At 37.2% G+C, this 25,314-nt stretch overlaps 1 protein-coding gene across 1 annotated transcript in view; it reads left to right on the top strand.

Moving 5' to 3' along the window:
* Arid1b (AT rich interactive domain 1B (SWI1-like)) overlaps window positions 1-25,314 on the top strand; it is a gene marked incomplete at its 5' end in the record, with an annotated part of 413,582 nt that continues 388,268 nt past the window's right edge. The window contains 1 exon segment of the mRNA XM_013517332.1: window positions 1-575.

Raw genomic sequence — 25,314 nt, 5'->3', positions numbered from 1 at the left:
CCGGACTGGCTCCCTCGGCACCCTCGCCGCTCCCGCGAGCCCCAGGCCCCGGGACGGGGTCGAGGCCCCTAGGCCCCATCCGCGGGGCGGTGGGCCCGGTTCGGGGCTTTTGTGCCCGGGAGGTCCCCGGGCCGGTTCGGCCGGGGGCGGGGGCTGCCCGGATCCGCTTGGGTGGCGCCAACAATGTGTCTTCGCTCGGCCCAGAGGGAGGAACTTTCTCCCACCGAGGGCCACAGTCCCGTTCCTCGCTTCCGAGGTGGAGGCCAGGGAAATAGGTTAGCTTTGTGACAACCGGGCGGTCTTTCCGGAGGTGTTTGGTGCGGGCTTTGAGTTTGGATGTTTACGAGTAGGACTGAGATCAACATTTACGAAGACCGGGAGATGAAATATTCTAAAATACATCGATTCGTACCTAAGAATAGCCGGGGAAATCCATTATTGGGCTTACGGGCCGCTTGAAAAGAGTCACCTTCACCAGAGAGGCGATGTTAGAGGAACGCATTCTGGATCGATGGAACTTGTTTTAATCATGGACTAGGCTTACATTTTATTTAGTAAATCTAGTAAAATATCAGGTATGTGAAAATAGATCGGTTAGGGGTCGTATTTATTTGGATTTTCTTTATTTTCTTGTCACCCAAGTCCTACGGCGTTATTAGGAAGTGTTCTGTGCTCTGGCTGTTTCTTGCTAGTAGGCTGAGCCTAAAGAGCGACTTGATCTCCTTTGCAAGGTTTGGAATTTGAATTGTGGAGGTAAACTGGCTGTAATAGTCTCCAGACAGCTGCCTCTGAGTTGACATCTAATCTGCCATCTGATTGGCTCCCCTCTCACCATTGGGCATTTAGCACTGCTGATGTAAATAGAAGTGCTGAGCAGTACAGTCACAAAAATTCTTGCCACAAATAATAACTGAACTCTATTACAGGCAGATGGGAGGTTGAGTATCATTTAGAGCTTAAATTGTTAGGAATCAGTTATTAATAAGAGGATTAAATGTAAAAAAACGTTATGCAGGTGTCTAGTGTTAGGCATTTACAAAACTCAGATTTTGATGACAGTCTTACATATTGACGTTAGGTATATCACGGTGTTTCATTGTAGGCTGAAGATAAGACTATTGAAAAATAATTAAGTCACAAATTATACTAACTTTTGGGTTTGTGAGGCTTTTCTGGAAGTCTGTTCCTTACAGATTCAACTATAAAAAATTTGAGTTGGATCAGTAGACGTCGGAGCTTCAGCCTCGTAGTTTAATTAAACACGTAGTTAATATAACGTGAAGGCATTTCACAATTCTGATATTTAACAGTATCTTTTGGTGATAATAAACTAGCTTTATAACAAGATTAAAGCTGTATATTTCTAGTGATTTGTGTTTTGACAGTTGTGATTATTTTTAGATGTTTGTGGATCAGTTTTGGTTGGAATTGACATATTTCAAAGCCATGAAATAGGAAAGATCTGTAATTTTTGCAGACAACAGTTATTAGGAAAACAATGGATATTCCTGTGAAGTAGAAAAATCATTTTATATTTGTTTGTGATTTGGAGAACACAGAAATCCCTGAAGAATCTTTTTCCCCTGGTTATTTTGTTAGAGTAGGTAATGTGAGCCTTATTGGAACTGCTTATACAATGATTAGGAAGACTATATTAAAGGCAAATTGTGCTGGGTGTGTTTCTTCCAAGTAGTTTTTCTTTCATATATGTCTTCATGCTATGAAAATTTTAAAAATTCTAATTTGCTGGAAGGGAGTACAGTGTTTTTGTTTATGTGTTTTTATTTAGCTCATTTGTTTTAGGAAGGTATACTTTAATAATAATGATACATTAGAGAGACTTGTCAAGAGTGAATAAAAAATTTAACAAATACTGTGAATCCTAGGCTGAACAGTGGTACCCGATGCTAATGGAGTTTTACTTTTAATGATAATATCTTCCTGTTCTTAATAGAAAACTTGTTTTATTTTTGATTCATACAAGTAAAAATATTAAAGAGAAACATGGTGTAAATAAGCTCATTAATTAATTTAAAAAAGATTTTGTCAGTTAGCTTTTAAAGGGACAGTTTAAAATTATCGTCTTTGTAAACTACAAACAAATGAGCTTAGAGACAGATATAGGTCCATGTTACTTCAGAACATTATTTCTTAATGGTACCATCATTTGAAGTATTTTGTTTTCTTAGAATGAGAATGAATGCATTATGTCCTCAGCGTGACCCTTGGGAATAGCTTTTTTATTTTGAAGGGAAAAAATGATGGACATATGACCTTGATTCATAGATTTCTCTTAGGTAAATTACTGCTAACATGTGGAATGTGTGTTTTTTTTTTTTGTTTTCTTTTTCTTTTTGGAAGGCTGGTTATTCCTTAGTAGTTACTATAATTACACAAGAAACAGTTATTTGTCTAAAATATTATTTAACTATAGTTTATAAAAATACTATTAAGTTATGTTAAACGATGAGGGTTTTTTGCTCTTAATGTTTAGTTTCATTTTTGATTTTAGGAAATGGATTGTATTGAGTGGCAAATGTTTTTGTAATTGAGAACAAAACATACACACATTTAGGAGGGAGAGTCTTTTTAAGAGAATGAAATAAACATTTTATGATTCAGTTTTTTAGGGAGGTTTTTGAGGTAAGTACTCTTAAGTATTCACATAGAGCAGTTTCAAAAAGAATACTGAGGTCTGCTCACATACATTTTATAATGCAGAGTTTTGTACTGAATTCCATTCATAGTTTTTTATCATAGTATTTTATAAAACATAATATGATTTTAGAAAGAGCCTTACTTACCATTAAAAGTGATAAGCTGGTTTACAATGCAGGCAGCTACAAACTTGTTCCCAATAACCTTAAGATGTGTATAAGATACATTGTATCATAAGATCACCTCTACTCTTCCCATGAAGTCTTACATTATCTGATATTTTAAATCATAACAAACATTTTTGGGTCCTAAATTTATATATTTGCCAAGGTATGGATGGTTACTGTATAGTTAGGTTGATTTAGTAACAGTGGTTCATAGAAAAAGTCCTATCATTAAACACACACAAAAAAGAAAATATAGCAAAATGTCTGCAGTTTCTGTTAATGTTATAAATTTATTTTTTACTTCAAATTGTTTTTATTGGGTATCTTTATTTTTATGCTACTTAATTTTGATCGTTTTCTGTTTTTACTTAATGGCAACCAATCTAAGACACTGATCATTTAAATTTATGTTTATATTAATACTAAAGAAGTTTAACCTAGGGAATAAAATGTTGTTACCGTTGGTCTAAACTGACCCTTTTTTTCCCCTTTGGTTTTGTTTGTATTTCACAATGTATTTTTGACCAGGCTTTTTATATTTATTTTGTTTTCCTCAGCATCATATTGTGTCAGAAAAAAGAGTGTGTTATGGATATAAAAATAATCTAGATCATACTTGGATACTTTTACTGATGTACTTAACCTTTAAATATTGTATTCCTTTACTGGGATGAAAGAAAATAACATCTTCAGTCTTGTATAAAAATAATTTTGATTTGAGAACCGATTCTGAAAGTATAAGACAATGTATTGGAAGACAGCATAAACTCATGTGATAGTTTTACTAGACACAGACATCTTTTAAAGAAAACAGGTGTAATGGAGAAGGGTTGAGTTGTCAGTTCTGTTTTTTATGAATAGACTTTATTCCTTTATAATTTGGGACTGAGTATGTCTAAAAAATGACTTCTGATGTAGTAGGAACACATAATTTCTCTGGGTTTCATTCCGACCTCACCGACAAATGTACATGATGATCAGTTCATTGATTTAACCCTGTCTTCTCCTAGGAGTAGGTTGGCTTGATTTAAAATTTGCTGTGGGTCCATGGAATTTTCCTCCTTGTTTTGCAACCAGTTGGAGATGCAAATTTGGATGTACTAGCACAGGAAGCTGTCTTAGCTTTTTGCCGGTCCTGGATCTAGAGGCGTTTCCCAGTGCTTTGTACAAGCTGACACTGCCCAGATCCTGTGTGCTTTGAACTGTATTTGTGGAGAAGGGACTGATATCTCATTTGTGTCACTTTCATTTTGGGGTGTGTGTAGATTTGTAAATTTGAGGTTGATATTTATGTTTGATAGCAGTGCTGTGTGTTACATAAAAATAATAGATTTATGGAGGCTGAAAATGAATATTAATAAAACTCAATCCCATTAATTTTTTTGCAGTATTTAAATTTTCAGAATGGATGGTATAAAATTTTTATGACATTTTACAGTGCTGTTTCTGCTTTAGAGCCATGCAGTGTCCTCATAGGCCATTTTGAAATTGGGTAGGCTTTGGTTGCATGCTTTTTCAGAGGTTTCTTTCCCTCTACAGGAGGATTTACGATTCTGTGGATATGCACAGTTGTGCTGCACACTTGCTGTGTATGCATGCTTGAGACTGAGGAATCCCAAGTCCTAGTTCCCTGTGGTGTGGGGGAGGAGCAGAAAGCAGAACTGCGCATCCACCAAGGAAGTGTTTATATATCCTAGATGAAGAATAGTAATAGTATTTTTCTTTCCAGTTTGCAGGCCATTTGCATAAGACTGGTTCTTTTTGTTTAATTGGGTGATTAAATTCTGATCTAAAATCTTGGATATACTATAGTGATTGTCTTAGAAATTTGGTGAAAAGAAAATGATTTAGGTTATTATTTAGTTATCATTACCTGCATATCTTTAAGTACCTATTTATTTAATACCCTATGCCTACATCGAATAAATTACATTAATAGACATTCTATAGTTTTACCATTTATATTGATTAATGACTCAAATTGTGAAAGTATAATACGTGAGTCTACAGTAAGTTTCAACCAAACGTGGTTTACTTTCTAAGTTTTGACTTGAAGTAATTCTAAGGAAACTATTTCCTAAGATTTACTTATTTGAATAGGTTCCAGCAGTCAGTTTTCAAACCCACTTCTGTATGGATTAATGCCAAGAATATTAGAAGGCTGCTAAGTTTGACAGATGAATTAATGATGAAATTAATTTGTTTTTTGAGTGATATTTATTGCTGGGAAAGAGACTAAGGTCTTAAAATCTTAAGTATATCTGCTTCACAGTAGACACTCTTATTTCCATTATTAAAATCAGGTAGATGGCAGCAGAATCAGAAATAGATCTGTCATAGCAAGACAGTGCTTTTGAATTGACAGATTCAGCCTTTGCTGACTGTCTTCTGTAGAGCACACTTCTCAGTGTTTTGTTTGAGCCTTGAGGAAAGATGAGTCTTGAAAATCCAGCAAGAATTCATTCCTTATGGCACCTCTGGAAAGGAAGCCATATTTGATGAAATGTAGAAAAAAACTTGTGGTGACAATACTGTAACACTTTTTTTTTGGGTAGTAAGATGCTAAACAATTACGTGGATGTCTATTTTCTTACAGTTGTAAAATACATATAACATAAAATTGTCATTTTAACCATTTATACATATATAGTCCAGTGGCATTAAGTACAGTTATATGGTTGACCAGCAATCCTCACGGTCCATCTTCACGTCTTTTTCATCTTCTAAACACAAAGAGAAATATTTTCCCTTTTTTCCATGTCAAAGCTTGAAATTGTTATCTGTTAGGATGTATTACAAGTAATCTTGTTGACCATTAACCTTGTTACTTCATAGTTTATTAGTTAGTAAGTTCTTCCTCAAAGTTTCCTTTGGAATGTTAGTGAGTTTTGTTTTTTTTTTTTTTTTTTTTTTTTAAATCACTCTGTTACTTTCTCCCTGTTCTAACTTTGGGATAATCTTCATAAATTTGGACTTTTTGAGATGTATTGAGTAGGCTAGTTGTTTCATTGCCAGATGTGTCATTAAAAGTTTAAAAGCTTTTCAGAGCCTTTTTAAAGCTTAGAGGTACGGGATATTTTGCTGAGAGAGTCCTGGGACTTTCTTTGTGGGATGGTAGGTTTTGAAAATGAACTCTTACCGTGGTCATTTTTCCATTTTGTATTTCTGTCACTGTTTGCCTTTTAGCCTCTTTTTGAATGTGATTAGTTTTTTCTTTATTCTCTTAGTAAAAATCATTTCCAATGGTAATTTTTTTGCAACCAGTCAGCCAGCTGATGCCGTGTCCGTCTTCTCTTTGCTAGTGTCCTCTGCCCTCAAGTTTGTGCTCTCCCCTCATGTTAGTTTTTAGTCGTCTACCAAACTACAAAAATTTTTTGTGCATGGAAAAATTACTAAAGATTATTGCCCATTTAATTAAAATTTATGGCCCACTGTAAAGGAATACTTCTTAGGTCCTTTCTTATTAACAGGTGGTTTTTGGTGTGTAAAATGTTAGCTATTTATTTATTGTAGTACAGAGATTGAAGCCAGAATCTGACACTGAATTACATCCCCAGCCCACTTTTTAGTTTTTGTTTTGAAATAGGGTCTTGCTAAATCACCCTAGCTGCCTTTGAATTTGAGATTCCCCTGCCATGGCCTCCCCAGCAGCTGAGATTACATCCTATGCCATGGCACTTACCTTATAGTTGCTATTGCCCATGAGATGTATTAGCCTTTTATATGATCAGTTATATATTTTTATTTTTTATTTTTATTTTTTGAGACAGGGTCTCACTGTGTAGCGCAGGCTGTCCTTGAACTTGACGCAGTCCTCCTACCTCAGCCTCCCAGGTGCTGGGATAGCAGGCATGTGCCACTGTCTGGCATGGTCAGTTACGTATTTTAACACTAGATTTTCCAGAGAACTTGTAGGAAATGGCTTGTTATTTTAAGAGGCTATACTGGGGAAGCAAGGGTTATTTCTTTGAACTCTGAATATTTAGCATCTTTATATGCTGTGAAGTATGTACTAGATAAATGTCTATTTACACTCAGTGGACAGGTTATTCAGTGCGCAGCTATTTTTTCAGTCAGTGCTGTGGCAGGCACAGGTAGTAGTATCTAGGGTCTGTGGCGCTGCTACTTCCAGTACAGATAATACAGGTACTGCCAAAAAGCTTGCTCCCATGGTACTGTGACTGTGGATTTTTGGCATCATTGATCTAGAACTACTTGGCTTAAAATGAGTGTGAATAGTAGCCATGTGGGTCAGCAGTCTAGTGGCCTGCATTTTTTTGGTGAGGGGAGTGGATTTTGACAACACAAATAATTGTTGGTTGATGTAATACAGCTGATGTTATCTAGTGACTTCCATTTCTAACAATCAGTTACTGGCTTTGTGCCAGGGCAAAATGTAGCTCCGCTACAGAGAATAATAAAAGAGGAAAATAGAATCATTTTGAAACTTACATAGGATGGTCCTTTTTCTTTTTTTTCTCAGTTTTTTACATTACATAGACTCTTGTTTAAATAGTTGAACAGTCTGCTCAGATTTAGGAAGACACTTAGTTTGCTGGAGTATTTTTGGTAACTGTTTAGATAATATATGCTGGCTGAGGAGTAAATTCAGCTACTGCTTCTGGGTCTTGAAATAAACCTTTCAGAAAGTAAGTCACTGTGGATTGGTGGAAACAGTTCCGGAATTCTTAGCATCATCTCCTGTTTCTTTTTGTGATGAGCGTAGCTTGCTACTGATACTAAAATGATTGTTAATTCTAAATTGATCTAGAATTTGGCATCTAGTTGTTGGAATTTAAAGAACCAAATTTGAAGATTCAGTGACCATATATCAAACTATAAACCTATTGTAAGGCTCTGTAATTTTATTTTTTCCGGCTCACATTTTTATAATAAATTCACCTTACCTAAAGAGCTATGGATAACTTTAGGAATAGAGATGTAAAACACTGTTGCATCTGAGTATCTTTCTGAGGAAGCAGACATATTTCTGAAGGAACTGGCATCTGGGTATTCATTTATTTTGGTGTTCATGAGGATTTGTGAGAGAGCAAGACTGTACTGTGAGGCAACCTGATGTAATGGAAACTTCATGGCTTGGAGCTGGTGAGACCTTGGCTCATTTGTGGGCTTTGGTGGCTGTTTTCTCTGCCATCCAGCAGGGTCTCAATTTCCTTGACTGGAATGTCGCTGTGTGGTAGAGGTTGTCAGAGTAAATCCTGTGACCTCTGTATGTGGTACCTCTCTTGCCCACCTGCCTTCCCATGGTGGACAGGGTTTCTTGTTCTATATTCATGCCTCACTTCAGGGTGTGGCTGAGGATGGCCTTAGTCAGTTAGGTGATGCCCAGCCCCTCCCAGCTTCAACATTCTGTGCTAATTTGAGTTTGGGCCAAGAGTGCCTAATCAGTTATGCACCGTTGGACAGCTTATTAAAGATCTCAGACATGTTTAGTGAATATAAACTGAGATGTGTGCTAATACTTGAATTTTGTGCATTCTACTATAATTTTTCTCATGAGATACAGTTTGGTCCTGATTGGGACGGTTGGTTGTTACTGGTGGAGTTACTATGGGCTATGTCACTGGACCCAAGTTGCCACTCCATTCACTGTTAGATTCCTTTTTAAATACTTTATAGACCTTTTCACATTTGTGAGCTACAAAACTGGCTTTTTAGAAGCACTACCTTTGGCCAAGGAATAAAAATTTAAAACCAGGAGTCTGGGCAGTAGACTGTGGTTTAGCTAAGTAACTTGCTTCTCTGTCTGCTTCAAGTTCATTGAATACATTGTTCAGATTTGGTCCCTGGCAGAGTTATAATTTACTACACATAGAGGTTAGGACTGCTTTTAAATAGTCAAAATATGGAGTGTCATATCTTAAAATGCCAAAGACCTGCCACAGATAGAGAGCAGCTTGTCTCATGTTGAGACTTAGATAAAGCTATTACCAGGGACAAAATTCTATTGTGAACAAATGCTTCCTGAGCACCACTTGGTGTTTAGGATACAAAGAGTAAATATAGCATATGATCCATAATTTTCCCTGGTGAATTATCATAAATTCATGGTACTTTACACAGTGAAAATTAAAGTATATGGCTACATTATTCTGCAGTTCTTATGCAAAGTGCATCATCTAAGGAATGTTTGGAGAGTAGTGGATACTGTATCCAAAGTGAAAACTTCCTGAGGAACATAATATTCATTTCCAGTATTAGCTTTTCCAATATTAGCTGCAAGGAAATCTGTTCAGTCAGTGTTCACTGTCTCCAGTAGAAGACCAGTGTACAGAACTTGGAGCTTGTTTTGGGTGCTGTGACACTGATGAGAAAGTGATCCTTATTTGTGTTTCGTTTTGGATGTCATTTGTATGATGATGGTGGTTTTTCTGCTAAAGACATGGCTTCACAATTATCATTAGCATGAAGAACTTAATATTCAGGTCATTTAACTTCACCTTATTGAACAGTCTGTGTATGTCAGGATTTTGGGATGCTAGCTTTGTTTCACGATAGCAAGAGCGTGAACATCAGGAACATGTGTAGAGTCTAAAGTATGCTTGGCACCTTGTTGGATGATAGGCTTGCTTGGTGACTAGGGTCTGCTGACTAAGGATGAGTAAACTTACTACCCAGCACTGTAAAGGAATTAAGAGACGTGTTGTTAGGGAAGCTTTTCATATGCACCAGGTTGCGATTTGGGGTGGGAGCAGAAAGCTTCCACTGGTAAGTGGAGACTTGGTTATCAGCAGCAAGCAGCCAGTGAAGAGCTGAGAGGATGGAAGCAGGGCAAGGGCAAGAGCCCAAAGTGAACGGGTTAGAAAACACTGAAGATCAGATACTTACCTACTAGCTGTGTGACCTCAGACAAGTTACTTCACACCTCTGTGCTTTGTAAATTTCTATAAGAGTGGAAAAGAACACTCCTGGAATTTTTGTGATTAGACTTTATAAAGTACAATAATATATACCGCCTGGTAATGAAATAGATACCATATTTCAATAGAGTGACACAGAATTTTACTTTCTCATGGATAAGCAATTAAAATGGCATGGATGTATTCATTGTGTCTGTCTTTTCTCTCAGAACAAATGGGTAACACATAGATAAATAGAATAAAGAATATAGAAATAAACATACAAATGCAGTCAGCTGTTTTGTGATGAAGGTATAAAACAATTCAATGGAGAAAAAATAACCTTTTCAACAAATGTTGGTGAAGAAATTGAGCATCTGTGAGCAAAAAATAAATAAAAAAAAGAACGTTAAACTAAACTCATGTCTCATACAAAAAAGAAAAGAAACAATAAATTAGTGTTTGATGAGTTTTTTCCTAGTTGAAATCATTTTACACCCTTTCCTCCAACCCTATGTCTTTACCTTGACAAGTGTGTAGAAGTAAATTGTCCAGCAATTCTAAAATATATGCTGTAATTTTCCTTTATTTTTCCCCTAATAGTCATATTCTTAACTAGCAGGGAGAAAGAAATTTAAAAGATAGATATTCATAGATAATTTTACCACCATCAGCAAGTACTTAGCACCTTTTCAGCAGGGCTCTGAACCCAGAGAATATTTGCAAATTGTTAAACATTGTGTTTATTGTTTAGGGTAGAGGGATGTCCTTAGATTACTGAGTAATGCTTAAATAAGTAGTTTGTTGGATATTTTATATTACTTACTATTCCACTTAATTAGAAATGTAGGTTGAATAACTATGGCCTTATAGCAATCAAAATTTTGAGTTGAGGGAAGTTGTTGGTAGTCATACAACTTCCAAATTGCATTTTTTGCTTAAATTAATTTTCTCCATGTAGTAAGTAGGTTAAAATTATGGTCACGCTTGTGAAGAGTTTGCTGGTATTGAAGAATTTCCCTGGTTGCCCCTTCATGCCAGCTCTTTCTGATTTCATTTGGCTGATGCAGAAAACATAGAGGAGGGGGCCCTCCTCTCCCAGTTGGAAGCTTGCTCACAGCTTCCAGGTTTCTCCTCTTTCACCTGATGTCCACAATGTGTAGCAAGGCTGTCCTTCCTCCTCCGTTGTGAGATGTGTCAGAACTATAATCACTTTAGAACACTAGTATTTTGTTTTATTCTGCATTTGATTAGTAAAGATAGGAGACAAAAAGCAGTTTTGTCTTTTTCTTTTTCTTTCTTTTTTTTTTTTTCTTTTTTTCTTTCTCAGTACTAAGGATTGAACTTGGGGGCCTTTTTACTGAGGAACAACTCCACCTCTTTTCTAAATTGCTAAGTTGCCCAGACTGTTTTGGAACTTGTGATCCTCCTGCTTCTGCCTCCCAGAGCGCTAGGATTACAGGCATGTGCCAACATGCCCAATTTCTGTTTTATCTTTTGTCATGATTAAGTTTCTATAATTTCCCTCATGTTTATATTATTAGTGAGGAGAAACGGAAGTATGGAGGGAAATGGAAAAGAATAATTTTATTTAGACAGTTGTGTTCAAACAGTTTAAAGGAATACGATTTCTTTAGTGTCTCCTTTTCTGGTCTAAGTAGTTTCATGCTCCATTGAAAAACTAATACAAAGAAGTTATAATCATTTGTCAAGGTATTTGAACCAACTGGTTGTCAGTGTGAAATTCTATTCTCAGTGCATCTAGAAATTCCATATAAATGTATTTTCTGAAGAGAAAGGTGTACTAGCATGGCTAAACTGATAAAGCTGAGATCTAGATTTGTTTTCTGTATGTGGTATTTTTTAGTGACTCAAAATTTCGCACGTGAGATAAACTAGGTAGTGTGTACAGCATCACATGATCAAAATATTTTTCCCTTTGCTACTGCCAGAAGCTGTCTATTGCTTTTCAACAATCTTACTTGCTGGGCATCCTGCCAAGATGTTTAAGACAACCTCTTACGTGAGCTGTTCCATTCTTAACCTCTCTGACTGAAGTGCCGTGACCTTCACATATGTAGATTAGCCATGTGTTCTGTGAATTGAAACTTGCTGCCTCAGGAAGAAAGGTTTTTCTTTTTACTCCACTGGGAATTTGACAGCCATTCATCCTTGACCTGGGCAGAGGTAATGCAAGGAAATTGGATTCACATGGAACATGGACAGAAGATGTAGGAAGGCGGTGTGTATAGGCGAGCAGGCTTTCAACCTGGTCTAGGGTGAAAATTCCTGTGTTGTGGGTGATGAGCCCAGATGCGGGATCTGCACAGCAACAGATGGATAGACAGATTACCTGTAGTGTCCCCTTAGAAAAAGAAGTTCTCATTGGGGGCATTTCTAATTAGTTTTGACTGTTCTTTCTCTTTCTTCCCTACTTAAGTTTTGAAATGTTTTTTGAGTTTTTGTTCATTTTCTAAAGCTACTTGAGAAGTAAATACTTTTAATATTATGAGCCATCATGGGCTTAAATACATTTAATTTTGCGGTGAACTTGCCAAGGGCAGAAGTTGTTAGAAAATCAGAGAGATGAATGCATGACCTTTGTTGGGAAAAATAAACTTTTTTCTTTGTGCTATAAAATTCTGAAATGAATTGATAAAGTGTTGCTCACGTGTTTTGTAATGATTAATATATGTAATAAACAATGAAATTTTGGATTTTTATTAGATAAACCTAGTTTTAAAGGATATTTATTTATGCCTTGTTACTAAATACACTTGGATTTCAACTCAGCAGAAATAGTAGTCATGATACTTGATTAGGTGGCTATCACAGTATTCAGAAGGAAAATTCTCATTGAGAATAATAGATGTGAAGTGATACTCCAATATTTTCTTGGCAATAGGTGGGATGATGAGCAGTCTAAAATTTATGAGAGCTTTTGTATGGCTTTCAGGCTGAGCTTTTCCTTTGCAATTAGGGCTTATGAAATGTTATAGGTCAGAATATTCCTTTGCATACTTGAGGGGGAGGGGAGGCATTATAGATAGCTGTCTCTTTATGTGGGGTACAGAAATGGTTATTCTTTACATCGTCAGTGTGGGGAATATGCCTGATGGGCATGATGGACTAAGGTGGAAGCAAGTTATCCTGTGACATGAAGAAATACTAACAAAAATATGTAAGCATGTTCATGCAGAATATGGGGCATTCAGGGACTTCCGTTCTCATGCAGATGTGAGTAAAGGTGTGAACCCCTATAAGCAAGTTTCCTGTGCTGACAGCATCTCTATTGTGCTACTGGGAAGATGGAGCATCAAGCACATCCACAAAATTAGATTAATGGAGGTGGAGCGGGTGGCTAGCATTTAAAGAGACAAAGTACTTCTGTGATTGGTGAAATAGCAAGGCGGACATGTAATTAGTATCAGAGTGACCAAGTACAGAGTGGTCCTCCTGGGAGAACAAGGTATGCAGAATGAACGACAGTGGCCAGCTGGGCGCAGATGAGACAAGAAAAATGTCACACTGGTACTGAGTCAGCAGCAAAGGCATGCTCAGCAAAGGCATGATTTTTAAAGGTGGCCTGCCTAAGGTGGTTGTGTGGGGAGATAAACTTGGCCTCTCATTCTAGTCAGGAGTGATTGATAGAATTCTTATAAATCTACTGCTCCTCATTCTCAGTTTCTCAAGGAATGCAGGCTTAGAGACTCAGGATCGCCATTAATAGTAGTGCTGTTATAAATAATTGCAAGAATAGCTGCAGCTATGCATATCCTTATTATTCTTGGTGTACAGACAAGCTAACTGGTAGAATTAAATTTTTTCAATACCCAGGTTTGCCTGATGTTAATGCCTATATCATTTCCACTTAATGATGATTCTCAAAGCCTTTTGTACATCAGAACCAATGAAGGAGGTGGACATTCAGAGGCACTGCCAGGCTGTTTATTGCTGGGAGGCCCACCTTCTACCTCTCAAGAGGTCATTGAAGAACTACAAATAAAACGTCAATTAACATACTTTTGAGTTATTGTTAATAGAGTTACAACTGAAGAGCTTTTATTGTATGGCTCCATTGTCATTATTAGACAAAGAAAAGGAAAGTGTGGTACAGGGGCGTAAAGGTGGGTATTGAATTTTTCTGTGAGTGTCAGCAGACCTTAATTTATGTTCATCTATCAGGGCAACTCCAGACTACATTCTGGGTTTTTGCTTTTAGTTGTCAAAGGAGACTGTGAACTAGTCTGTTGATATTTGAAGCAAAGGATAGGTTCTCTTCCATCTAGACATGGAAAGTAGGAATGAGGCTGTGTGATAGGGGCCAGATGAGAGAAACCATTAAAGCAAAATGAGGAAACAAAATAAAATGTAATGTTTTATTATGGGCTTATAATGAACTATAGTGATGGTTAAAGTTGTCAACCAAATACCAAAATTAGCATACTTAAAAGAATCAAGATGTTAACGTGTTCACATAGTTTTTATGTCTCACTGCCTGGCAGCTTGAACCCCTAGTGGTACATGCATGCCAGTCCCATTATTGGGTGGCTTTTTATTTTATTAGTAAAAAGTGATTAGATCTGTTTGTACCACCATTAGTATAAGTTGCCCAATGGGACAGTCAGTGTATATGGCACCTGTGGTTGAAGCTGGAAGGACTGTGTTAATGAACAGTACAGCAAAAAACAAACAAAAAAAACAATGCAGAAAATAAATCAGAACAATAAACACAAAAAAAACACTGAAGGTGGAAAACAGCTCCAGTTCTTTGGCAAGGTTATTTTATGACATTCAGTCATGATTATGTCTTTGTTTGCTGATGGCACACAGCCCCTTCAGAGCCAGATTCAGTGGTGTTAGAAAGATTTTGTAGCACTTAGTGGAATGCTTCTTGGTTTAGCTAAGGAGCCTCTTGGCTGCATAGGCCTCAGGTGTTGGGAAGAGAGTCTTTCTCTTATATTTTATGGGTAAGGTTCTGTGATGGGAAAAATTTCCCTTTATGTCCCTGTCTCTATCTCTGTCTGTCTCTGTCTCTGTCTCTGTCTCTTTCTTTTGAAAGATGGGGTCTTGCTATGTATTCCAGGCTTGCTCTGAACTCACTGTATAGTGCAGGCTGGCCTCAGACTTGGGACAGTCCTCCTGCCTCAGCCTCCTAAGTGCTGGGCTTATATATCTCTGCACTGCCACGCTTGGCTCTTCCTCTCTTTTAAAATTTGTCAGTTAAGCCAAGTCTCACAGTTATAAGAAAGTCAATTTGGCTCATAACCTGTCTTACTTAAGCAGTGTAAATTAAATTCCACTTAACCAATACTGCAAAAGTGTCTGAACAGTATGAAATATCAGAATACTGGCTCTGTTCATATGTTTTCTGGATTTTCAACTTGTGTTTTCTTTGCCTCTTACTCCTTAATGTAAAGTTGAGATTATTTCCAAATAACATACCCTCCTAGTGTTGTTTTTAGCTATAGTTAAAGGAAAGTTTTCCTGTCTTGTGTTCTGTTTTATAATTATATTTTATTTTACTTTATTGTGTATAGTATTACTGACTTAATCCTGAAGCTAGTTGAACCAACCATCTTCATAGAGGTGGTACCCTTTTTATAGGGCAGCTGTCAAGGGGAATTCAAAAGAATTGAACATGTTTACCTTGTGGGTAACTTCTTATGTAGACAAGCTGAAGAAGTAAATACTTACTTGCAACCCAGAATTCATTATTTAGTATGAATCTTGAAGGAATATTATGACATACAAAATGATTTAAAGTAATGTATGTATTGATCCATAAACATTGGTCTCAAGACTGAGGACCTGATAATTAAAAAGCATAGGACATGAGAAAAAACTAGATATTTTCAAAGTAACTTTGGTTCTTTTAGTAATAGGGCTGTGTGTGAATATGTAACCAAGCTCAGTTAGGAAGTATCACAGTTACTTCTGTAGTCTTGCAGATACTCAGCATACACCTCTTAGGTCACAGTGTAGTTATCAGATGTAGCATTTCTACTCTCTGTAGTTGGAGTATCAAGTTGCAGATTTGATGTCACCTTAATCTCATTGGGGATGGGAAGACAAGGTGGTACAGACTCAGACTTCTTGATTCTATATGAGGGGCGAAATCATACAGTATTGTAGCTTTGTGTGTCTGTGTTACGGGAATGTAAACCAGGGCCTTCTCACTGAGCTGCATTGCCTGCCATTTTTAATTCTGAAACAGGGTCTTGCTAGGTCTCTAAGGCTGGGATTACAGACGTGTGCCACCACATTGGTGGTATAGTAGGTTTTTGAAGGTGTTTTTGCTTTTGGATCATTCTATATGTTTAGTTCCAGACTGTGATTTTGGACATGCTGGGTTTGAGATGTGTTCCAGACAGTTCAGTGGATGCATTTGGTAGAATGAAAACAGGGATTCCAAGTGGAGGAGGCCAACTGTGGTCTCTTGTCTGTGTTTATGTTGAGAGAGAATTCTTGAGATTACCCTTCGGAGTGTGTACATGGAGAAAAGAGAAAGCTGGAGACCTTTAGAGAGCACTGACATTTAAGGATTTGCAAGAGAGATGGGAACTTGGGAGAATCCACAGCAGCATGGGAAATGAAGGCTTCTGGAAGGAAGAAGGGCACAGCTGTGGTGCTGAGTGCCTAGGGGATGTCTGTTAGACTAGGTGATGCCATGGCTGCTGAATGCAGATCCATGGAAGATGAACAGGAAGGAGGCAAGTTGCGGTAGACTACAGAGTGAACAGGAAATTGGAAAGAGGCTTCAAGTTGGTTGGAAGAGAAGTGGAGATTTTGTTTTTAAAACCCTGTTTTGTTGAGAGAGAGAAGTAGAGTAGCTGTTTTTACTGACATCTCCCTCTACGCCCAGGTGCTTTGTGAGCTGCTTCATGTCTGGGTTCCCTAAATGCTTCCTGACTGTTACGTCCAGTGGTCTGGGAGCTGCTCAGATGGGAATGGGAAGGCTGAGTGTGCCTGGGTTTGTATCTGGCCTATGGTGGGACTCTGTGTGTGCTTATAATTTGAGTTCTTTTATTTAATCTTTGCAACAATCCTAGTTGACAGATTCTGGTTTTTTTTTTTTTTTGTCCCCATTTAATAGATTGTAAGGAAATGCAGGATGAGGGTTAAGGAGACATGTGCTTTGACCTGGCTATCAGGTGACAGGAGTCAAATCTTAGTTAACCTCAAGTGCATGCTGACCTTTTGTTTTGTTAAAGATGGTAGATATTTTACTAGACTTGGAGGCTGAAGGGAAGAAGTCATTTTGTACAAAGATTATTTTCAAACATTTCCAGAAAATAAGTTTTGTGATGTATTCAACTACCAGTGTGTTTTGGGTGTTCTTTATATTTTGTTCAACCGGATTGTCACCTTGAAATAATATGCTGGTTGGTCTGGTAAAGACTTCTCTGTCTGGAGTAACTTTTTAAAGCAGAAATCATTTGCGTTTGTGCCTATAATCTGGTACTAAGGCAGTGACCAGTGGAGGTAAAAAGCTTTACTGCATATTTTTCTTTTTTCTTTTTCTTTGGTTTTTCTCCGGTACCGGGAACCGAACTCACGACCTTGCGCTTGCCAGGCAGGCGCTTTGCCGCTGAGCTAAATCCCCAGCCCCTACTGCATATTTTTCTTAACCGACACTAAAGTCTTGTGTTTGAGGGGGGTTATTTCAGAATAAAACACTAAGTACATTTTCTCTTTATGTATAGTTTAAAATCATTGGTAATATTGGAATGTACTTTTTCCATGGATTATAATGGAACCTGTCTTTAACTTACAACTCACTTATGTGTCTACTTATAGGTATTATAGATTATATTGGTCAAGTTCTCTCACACTACCCAAGATCCTAAAGAGAAATCAATTACTTTGGCATTGTACTGAAATATTAAGTGTTAAATAGTTAATAATATAATTTATTAAGCAGTACATGTCAAACACAATGCTAAGAACTCTATGTGCATTTTCTATGTGGTGTGTCCTGTTGTAGTACTCACTTCATAAAGAAGCAATGGCCCAGGTGGGGTGAGGCCATGGCACATATCAGACACAGAACCCAGCTATTCTGACTCTGCCTTTTCTCTATTTCTCTCAGGCATGGTTGAAATTAGTAGAATTGGATAAGTGGTCTGAATTTTTATTGTGGAAGTTGTAAGTATACTTGTATTCCTTACTTGGTCACTTGCTGGCATCCACATACTTGATATTTGGCCAAGAACTGGAAAAGTTTATGAAGATCTCCCCTTTTCATCAGGGGACATCATTTGGCTAGATAAAGACACAAAACAAAATCATGGAAGAAGCTGCACAGGAGTGTGACTCTTTAGCCCATAGATGAAGCAAGAGAGTCATTTTCTTCTTTTGGGAGTCCTGGGAAACATGACCTAATACCACCAGTGGGCTCCTCTTTCCCCGTGCAGATATTGTCGTTGTGTGTGTGTCCCTTTCACCCTGCCAGTTAGGAAGGGTTTTTTGTTTTTTTGGGTTTTTTTAATGAGAATGTGAAAAGGACCTTTGTATTTGGGTTAGTTTTCATTACTCTGCCCTCCCAAAACAAAAATTTAGAATCAGGACATATCATTGAAGAATCTTTTATCTAGCAAAAAGCCTTTTAAGCATCAAAAAGCAAGCTGTAGAACTTCTCTGTCAAGTGTGGTAGTCTTTTTCCACATATGACTATTTAAATTGAAATGAAATAAAATGAAAAGTTGAGTTCTGCAGTTGCAATAACCATGTTGTCAGTATGCAGTAACCCAGATACAGCATCAGTCTACAGTATCCCCTTCGCAGCAGAAAGTTCTGTGGAATGGTTCTCTGGAGTCTTTGGTTGCATTTTGTAATATTTAAAGCAGTGTAGGCAAATGAGTACTGTGCACTGCTGTCCAAAGTGCAGAAGGTGAGTGCCTTGTATTTTGGATGGCTATAAATAGGTTAGGATCGTAAATAATGATTTTTGAAACTGTCTGTGGTGTAATCAGCAGTATGCATGTATTGTAGTAATCTCAAATTAAAAAATAATTACAAAAACTAGAACACAGTATTGTAAGAAAATATTTCTGTTAGGAAGCATTCTTTCAGGGCTCTCGCATGCTGTCTAAGGATGTTAGGAGCAGGGAGGGTGTCTGGCCTTTTCTTTCTTTCTTTGTTTTGGCTTTTATTTGTTTATACCTTTTCTCCCTTTGTGGTGATGAGGGTTGAACCCAGAGCCTTGTGTATGCTAGGGAAGTGCTCTTAACCCTGAGCTGCCTTCTTTCTCCTTCCCCTCCTTCTCCCCCTTCCCCTTGTTCTTTTGCCTGCTCTTCCTCCTCCAGCTGCTGCAGGTGCTACTCCTGCTGCCCGTCTCCCTCTGCCTTCTTTTTTGAGACAAGATCTTTCTGTGCTGCCCAGGCTGATCTGGAGCTCTTTGGCTCAAATGATCCTTCTCTCCTGCCTCAGCCCCCTAGCTAGCTGGGATTACAGGCACACATTGCTGTGCCCAGTTCTACTTTTCTTAAGATGGAAGAGATGTTGCTATTTGGAACTCAGCATGTGGAAAGCTCTTTCACTGGCTTTTGTTTTATAGACACTGAAAACACGTGTAATACTGGTTAGTGTTTTCTCATCTGCAGCATTTGATTTTTATCTGTGTCACAGTTTGAACTTTAACCAATGGCTCCGGTAGTTGGAATAGGTTATGAATTTTACTGTGGAAAAAAAATGGAATTGCTTTTTCAAGATTGACTAAAATGTTTTAACTCTTCATAGTAAAAGAGGCATAAAACAAATTGTCAAAAGAAGGGAAATCAAATTATTATAGTCCTTTGTGTTTAGCTGGCTGGTGCTGTTCAAGTGAAGGTGTGAGCCCACCAGGTAAATGTATCATTGGTACCTTTTTCCTTTTCTCCTGCTTGATTTCTCACAGTTTGGCTTTGCTGAAGGACCTCGTTCTATGTCAGAAAAATCACAGCCCTTCTCAAAGTGTTAGATCATGGTGTTGCCATGAGGAATAATTAGGAAGTACTATAGGCTATGGATTAGAAGAAATAAATGCACTGTTTGCAAACATTTTACTTCACATCATCATTAGATGAAGCACAAATTTTTAGTGTCTTTTAAAGCTTGATTGCCTGTAAAGTATGTCAGTAATTCTTTATGTCCAAATTCTTTTCTGTTCATTCAGTGTGTATGTTCTACTCAGAATAATACCCTGCTTTGTAGGATTTTGTAATTTGAATAATAATGCTTGAACTCAATGAAGTGTTTAAGTTATGGACTTTTTACTTTTAAAACAGCAAATGTTAATTTAAGAATTGCTAGAGGTATAATAGAGAATAGTATTTGGCTACTCTTTTATTTTTCTTTTGGAGGCTACTATTTAGGTTCTTAGGTTGGAATATCTTAAGATAATAGCAAATAGGACATTACAGCTTTCCTAGCCTGCTGGGGCTTTTAATTGCAAGCGTAGACCATAGCATGACCAAAATAGTAGTTCCATATTGATTGTGAGGAAAGAAGTTTTAATAATGAAAAAGATTATGCTTTGGTCTTGTTTTTTTTTTTGTGGTTAAATATTAGTTAAGGTTTTAAAAAATACTGTGTTGAAATATTTTTAGTATCTTATGTGTAAAAGAAATATATGAATGCATGTATACTTAGGTGTTTGAATATGTATCATATATGTGTATTTGTGTATCTGTATACATACAATTAATTATGTTTAATGTGGTCATATTTAATATAACTACAAGTATAGAAGACAGAAAAAGCATAAGCCTGTCACGCTAATGGAGCTGATAGTATTTTTGCATCTTTCCATATAGCTTTTATTCCTAATGGGTATATATGTGATTGTGAGCACTTTTCCCCGTCCTCTGCCCCTTTTATTTAACAGGATAGCAGTAGATATTTGTAAAGCACATAGTAAGTTGATTATACAACCTCCAGTCAACTGTGCCTCCTTTTTATTGGATTGACTTATTGGTCTGATTCTAGCATGTCGAGATAACTGAATTTTTTTGCATGTGATCTTGTACCTTAATTAAACCTGTTTAACGAAGATTTAAGAACCAACGTTTTATGTAAGGAACGTAACCCATGTTTGTGAAGTTATGTGATAGAAGTGAATGTGTACTTCCTGTGTTTTCACTTATTAGGAAGAAAAGGGTCTTGCAAAGATCATAATGGATGCTACTTGCCTTTGTTAGAGGGCACCAGAACACTTTTGTGTCTATCTTTTGCTTTGCTGTCATGTTTGAGCTGTCTAACTATAGTTATTTTTTGTCTTCATCCTGCTTTATACTTACCTGGCTTATACTCAGCTATACCTCACTTGGCTTTTGTTTTTCCATTATGATTTCCTTCCTTTCTCTTCAAGTGAATGCCCTCATTTTTACTTTCATGATGTTCTTTCTTACTTTCATCTCACATACCCTCTCCTTGTTGGTCCATTTCCTTTTCCTTTTTTTTTTCTTGGCCCAGGTCTTCTTGCACCTCTTCAGTTGCTCACATCAAGTGGATTCATATCCTTCCTTGGGTGGGTTTTCATTTTACATTTTTCTGCTTGTTTGGTATTACCTTTTGCCAATCACTTGAACAATTTAGCATCTTTTCATTATCTTTTATAAACAGCCTCATTTTCTTCACCTGCAAAATGGGGACAGCAGGACCTAATTTTCATAATTGTTATGGAGACCAGTTACGATGACATATGCAAAGCATATAGCACAGTATAAAACAGTGTCCATTAAGTGCTAGCAGCAGCAGGGTAAAAGTCATATGCAGAATTCCCTGATACGATGGAAATATTTCAGAGGAAAGCTGCTTGATGTTGGCCTGAATCAGGCACAGATCTAAAGAGCTTTGTGGATCATGAAAAAACGATTATAAATTATTCTATAGGCAGTAGAAGCCACTGAAAAATTTCTTCAAAGTGACTGAATTTAATAATTGAAATTTCAAAAGTAATTGAGAGAAGATGCTGACATTCCTATTTGGAAGGCATCAGATTGACTTTTTTTTTTTTTTGCTGGTTTTGCTGATCATCTCATTAACTTTAGAAATAAAAATGGGGAGAAAAATGGGGAGAAAAAGGAGAGAAGGTATGCTGGTATAATACAAATCTTGAAATTCCTGTTCATTTTTTAGATGTGTACTAACTAGATGTCCAATTTGTTTTTATTTGTTTATTTTAGGTATCCAATTTATTTTTTATTTTTTATTTTTGTACCGAGAATCGAGCTCAGGACCTTGTGCTTACCAGGCAGGAACATATGCCACAGAGCTAAATCCCTGGCTAGATATCTAATTTAAATGTAAGTTCTAACTTTTAATAGTATCTTTTGAAGAAAAAGGCGCCTTCATCTCCTTTCTGGTAGTTGACCATGTGATGCTCTTGTGGTTGTGGGCCCTAGCCTAAACTTGACTATGAACCAGAATGTCTAAAGTCAGTTCTCTTCCAGTTTGCGTACGATGGATTGCCTTTTTTCCATTCATCCTTTTTTATAATTGCATTTTTTCATTTTTATTTACATTTAAAAATGTATGAATTATACTAGCTTTTCATAAAAAGCTCTTTGTGTAATGTGGCATATACACAAGTTGAAAATAAGAGTGCTGAGTTAGTTGCTTGTTAATAAGGACTTGTTCTTTAGTTGTATAAATTCTTGATTTTAAAATATAAAGCAATATTCTGCTCTTTTCTGCTTTTGTTTTTAATGAAAGGAAGCTTTTCTAAAAATTAACACTTTTAGAGGCAGTAACATCCTTGATTAAAAGCAGTATTAAGAATTTTTATTTCTTTAGGCTTTGGGAGAAACATTTTAAAGTTTGTACAAATAAGTTTTATCTTTGTGATTCTAAGATAAAGTCACATGGCTCTGAAAATCTGAAATATACTTTTTAGAAATTTTTAATTCATTGCATCTGTTTTAGTAGTTGGTTTACTGTTACTTTTTAAAAAACACCAATGGCCGAGCTTTTTAAGTATCTGTGTCTTATTTTTGGCCTCCTTTTGTTGCTCTGTGGTACCTGAAGGTTGAATCTGTTTCACTCTGTGGACTGTTGTGCACTGTTATGCTATGACCGACCTGATTACAAAGCAGGCAGCACGTGATGTCCACATGAAGTCTTTTGGCCTTTGCTTCATATGCTTTGTGAAGGATGTGGCCATTCTGTATATAGGAGATTATAATGGGATATTGATATTTTGCTCATCTAGAAGCCTGTGCATAAATTAGGCTTTCATTTATAAAAAGAAATTTTACACTTGTAAAGTTTTAGCCCCATTTTAATTTTGAGATCTAGGTGAAACATAATCCCTGGAGGGCTCTTTCATTCTTGCAGCATAATTTTTTCATATGATACATGATTTAGTTGGAAACAAATTAGTAACAGCATGCTTAAAGGAAGCAATTTAATAAACAGGATTTTAGAGAACCTAATCAGAATTGTAAAATGATAGTATTGAATCAGTGCATTATATGGAATTGCTAGGTTAGGTGTAGCTTTTAGATGTGTTTGGGCAAATCTGTGATGCTGCTGTTAACAGTGGGTGAAGCCAGGCATGTGGTGTGAGTCTGTAGTTTTCTGGAGAGCTGAGGCATGAGGGTTTCGAGTTCAAACTCAGCCTAGACAATTCAGCAAGTTAACAAGACTCTGTCTCAAAAAGGAGGTGGGGTGGGGTGGAGTGGTAGCTCAGTGTAAAGGTCAGGTTCAATACCCAGTACTGCCAAAAGAAGAGAGAGGACTCCTCCACCTTGAGTTTGTTGGTTCATTCAGAAATGGTTCAAAAATAGTCTTTTTCAGATCACTGTAAGGCCAAGTAAACAACGGTGCTAGCTGGCTGTAGCTGTGATGCGGTGTACCAAATTAAGGTCAACTGGCGAAGCCAGCTGTTTGAAGATGGGCAGTTTGTTATATGCTCAGGCAGCATGACAAGAGCAAAGAGATGCAGCCTTAAATTTGAGGACTGAAGCAATCATCCAGGAAACTAGTAAGGAAGGTGGTAGAAGACTCTGATTTATAGACTGTTTGCTGCTGTGAAGTTTAAACAGTGAAAACTAAACAAGTACCTATTTTAAATCATTATCAGCAGATACGCATTGCACTATTACATAGTTGCAATTAGTTTTGACTACTTGTTTTCCATTAACAATTTTGTACATGCTTTTGTATATTGGTACATTGCTAGTATTTCTGGTTTCTTTTCTTTTCTTTTCTTTTCTTTTTTTTTTTTTGCATTAGAATTTAGGTTGGCCTCTCAAGTGACTTTTAATTGTCATATTAAAATGACATAGGCTAGGCTTGGTAGTGCACCCTTGTAATTCCCCAGCATTCTGGAGGCTGAGGCAGGAGGATCACTGTGAGTTTGAGGCCAGCCAGGACTATAAAGTGAGTTCAACATGAGCCTGAACTGCATAGTGAAACCCTGTCTCAAAAAGACACAAACAAACAACCACCCTCCATATAGAACCACAGAACCACCATATAGACATATATGGTGCTAGGTTCTGGGCATGAAGAGTAGTAGCTGCAGCCCTTCCTGTTTTTTGGCCCATCCTGTTTTTTTTTGTTGTTGTTGTTGGAGACAGTGTCTTGCTGATCTAGAACTCACTATGTAGCCCAGGCTGACCACGAACTTGTCTCCTGCCTCAGCCTAGAGTGCTGGGATTGTAGGTGTATTACTGGACACATAGCCTCGTCCTGTTTTGTAGAGGAGGACCTTGAGGTCTGTAGAAGTTGAGGTAGTTGCTCTCCTCAGGTCCTCCTCATGGAGGAGCCAGATTTGGGTCCCTGCTCCTTTTATCTTCATCCCAAAGTGAGGGCTGGTTCCTTTGTTTTGTAAATTATCTTATTTAATTCACTCTGCAGTCCAGAAGACAAGTAACAGAAAATTGCAGTCAAAGCTCCTAGTATTATAATTGATGTTTCTTCTTAGGTCTATTTGTGTTAAGGTTTCTGGTTAGTGAAATTATCAGAATACTGATACCAGTATTTTGAGTAGCAGGTCCTACCTGAAGGAGGTTAGGAGCAAAACTGGCTTGGATGTGGGAACAAGGAGCAGCTATGTGAAATGCATATAACTTGTACTAATTTGTGGATTAATTTTCTTTTGCCACATAACAAATGTAGTGATTTAAGAGAACATACTTCATTATCTCAGCAAGTCTGTGGGTTAGGAGTCTAGGCAGAGCTCAGCTGCCCTCCGCTTAGGGTTGTGGAGGCTGTATTGCATTCTCATTCACAGGAATGACAAGGAAAGTCTTCAGTAGACTTGTGGCCATGGAATTCTGATTAAATTGTCTCACTGGTGTCCCAGTGGAGGGAGAGTCTTTGTCAGGCTCTGCTTTCTTTTTTTTTTTGTTTCAGTTTTAAATTTTTTTATTAGTATGTGTATAGTACATAATGATTACATTCCTTGTGAAGAGTTGGTACATGGACATAACACATTTTTTTCATTTCCTTCCCTTCACCTCCCTCCCCACTCCTCCATCTCTTAGTCTTCATTCCTTTTGCAAATAGTGTTTGCAAAAAATAGGCAAACACTCTCTATTTCCTATTATCTACCTCTTATTTTGGTCTTTATTTATACTTTGGGTTTCTCAAATAAGAGAAACGATGTCTGTTATAAAAGTGACCGCTTCCCTCCTTTTCCA

The sequence above is a fragment of the Chinchilla lanigera genome, unplaced genomic scaffold (assembly GCF_000276665.1).
Source record: "Chinchilla lanigera isolate Chin_1 unplaced genomic scaffold, ChiLan1.0 scaffold00038, whole genome shotgun sequence".
Taxonomy (NCBI): domain Eukaryota; kingdom Metazoa; phylum Chordata; class Mammalia; order Rodentia; family Chinchillidae; genus Chinchilla; species Chinchilla lanigera.
Note: the sequence above shows the minus strand (reverse complement) of the source record. Positions and strands in the feature narration are given on the sequence as shown.